Here is a 2,969-nt window from a genome sequence, read left to right as displayed (position 1 = left end):
CTGAGTCATGTTTGTTCTTTCTCCCACAACTATGCACTCACATACTCCAAACTATGTGTATGTTCTAAAATATCGTGTTATTATTATTTTTGCAGCTTTCTATATGCATTGTGTAAGCACTTATGCTCAACCAAGTGCCCCAATGTAATTTGAAAAATGGATGCTGTGGAATCAACTTTTTTTTAACTTTAATGCCCGCTCTAGTATTGCATTGCCAGACTTATCTCTACAGCTCTGTGGAGTAAGGTCTGGCTACAAGACAGCGCAGCGACGGTGGTTTTGCTAAATATTCTTGGGAAGGAACTTGTTTTTGTGGAACATTTGCACCATGCAAAAGAAAACATCTCAGACAATATTAGATGAAGTTAACTGTTCACACAATGCAATACCGTGAGCTATTTAAATTACCTGATACATGGTTTAACGTAGTTTGCGCTTACAACTGTATCACCCTCTGTAATTTGTCCACAGCAACCCCACCAATCTGTCCCAAAACGTCCCAGGTAGAGAGGAAATGGCGTAAACAAATAGTTTGTGACTCTTTACAATCTTTACAATTTTTTAGAAAATTTAGAACTGCAACGCACAGAGAGCCGAAGGTGATGGACATGGATGTCAGGCAGTTATCCTGGAAATGTACTTCTGTTGATCCGACTACCTTTGCTCTAAATCAGTGCACAAGCTGTGTTAAACAGCCAGTAACAATGCATATGAATAGATGTTGACAATACTGGACATGCTTCCTCATACTGGGGAAACTAATCTCTGCATGGGTTAAACTGACAGCGTTGATTTAAACTAAACTACCTTTTTCTCACATTTCAGTGACTGTGAAAGAAGAAGCACATTGTACTCTGAGGTGTACTGGTGAAAAAATAACTTGTGCATTTTTGCTCATATAATAAAATGCTATATCAAAGGGTAATAGCACAAAATGAAACGAGCATACAGATTCTTAAAATGTATGACCATTTAGGAGGCTCCAACGCTGTTTTATGATTCTGCGTTATACTGAGTGGTGAATTTTTGTTGTCCCAATTTATATTAATGAGGTAACATAACTTGTTTTGTGTTTATGTTTCCATTGGCTGGAAAGAACCCATCTGCACTTGACAGCTCACTCTGACCCATGTTAACCAAGGTCAAAGGTCAATAAAGAAGAGAGCACATGTGTACCGACAGGCTCCTTTATGTTTCTCCTGGGCCGGTTTACTTTGGATTGATTGTGAAGCCTTTCTGCAGCATTTCTAAGAGAAAATGTCTTGTTGGTAACAATAAAAAAATTATACAGTCTGGGTCAAACTCAAACAAAGCCAATGACAGACAAGATTGATACTTAGGGAAACTTTAATGGCAAAGAAGTAACCTGGAAAATTTTAATAATAATGGCATTGTGCACTTTTTCAGAAGCACAGACAGCTGTAGAAAGAGTTACTCATGTCTAAGCCTGATTCATCACACTCAAATGATGAGATAAGTGAAGATTATGAGCTGAATCTCTCAGGCCAGCTGTCATATGAGAAAGAACACTGTAGTGGATTGCTTGAAAAATAAAGTCCCGCCTACAAGACACCGGATTGGGCAAGCCCCCAACCAACTGTCGTCCTGCTAACCAATCAGCTCAAAGCATTCGGATTTCTTGATTGTGTAGCTCCGCATCGCTGCGGGGCTAGGTGGCAAATGCAGCTTCGCGTGATGATTGTGGTAAGAAATTAGTCATCAATATTGTGATTATTTTGACTTATTATGAATGTTTAATGGTGGGACCAGCTACGTTATGACAGCGGTTGTCATTTAGAAGTGTTGCTTTGTTTGTTTTGCACACGGTGGCGCATGCGCATTTGAAAAAAGAGCGGTAAAATAGTTAGCTATGTAACTTTATAGGCTGTTGAGCTTTGTGATGTACTTGGAACAAAAAAAAACAAATTGATTAATCCTCCAGCTGTTGAAGCAAAAGGAAAAAAAGGTTATGACGAGTTTATAAACAGGAAAAGCTCCGGTTGGTTGTTTATTAAAGTTATCTGAACAGACAAAAATGATGTTTTCTCTCCTTACAATTGCTAACAACAACGAAGCTAGCGTTAGCTAAAAGGCTAACAGCAGTCTAGCATCATGTGCTAAGTCTTTATTTCTTTTGCCATGAATGAACGTTGCTTTTTAATGTGGCTATGTGTTTAGTCCGATATAGTAGTCATGTGAAAATTAACGTTTTCACAAAAGCATGGAATTTAACAGATTTGCGGTGCTAAACATTTTTAGAAATGAAGCCATCACCAAAACGTCAGTTGGCGGCGGCCATTTTACTTTCCGCCATAACCAAATTAGGCGTTTTGCATCAAACCGGCTGAACCAAACACGATATAGAAGAAGGGGTATCTACCCCAATGTTTTGAGGAGACCACATGCAACATCTTAAAGTGTTGATGTGAGTAGTTAATGTCAATTCATTGACATTGAGGAAGGAAATCACAGTTAATGATGACTGTTAATAATATCATGCAGCCTAATCCTACCCTGGAAATCCAATTTGAATTTGCTCAGCGAGTACTTAATCCTTTGGGATTTGGGTCTGGATTTTCAGGCTAGCCTAATCCTTTTGTGTATTGCAGAGACAGTGGATGTAAAGAGTAGAACAATATGGCTTAAAAACATTTAAAAAAATGAGTCAATCGCACAGATTTAGTCCAGGCCTACTTCAAAAAATATTTTAGAAACTCGTATGATTGTTTTGTTTAGGGCTGCAACTAAAGATTACTTTCCTTGTTGATAAATATGTCAGTTTTTTTCTTGATTAATCAAGTATCTGAAGTTATTTGGTGCTAAAATGTTAGAAAATGGAAATGTTGACTAGTTTAAAGCCCTGTACAAACTAAAACAACTATGCTCTACATCAGTGATCAGCAACTGGCGGCCCGCGGGCCGAATGCGGCCCGCCAAGCCGTTCGTTCCGGCCCGCGATTGGATTCCAA

Source organism: Etheostoma cragini, chromosome 22, assembly GCF_013103735.1.
Source record: "Etheostoma cragini isolate CJK2018 chromosome 22, CSU_Ecrag_1.0, whole genome shotgun sequence".
Taxonomy (NCBI): Eukaryota; Metazoa; Chordata; class Actinopteri; order Perciformes; family Percidae; genus Etheostoma; species Etheostoma cragini.
This window is presented reverse-complemented; position numbering follows the sequence as displayed.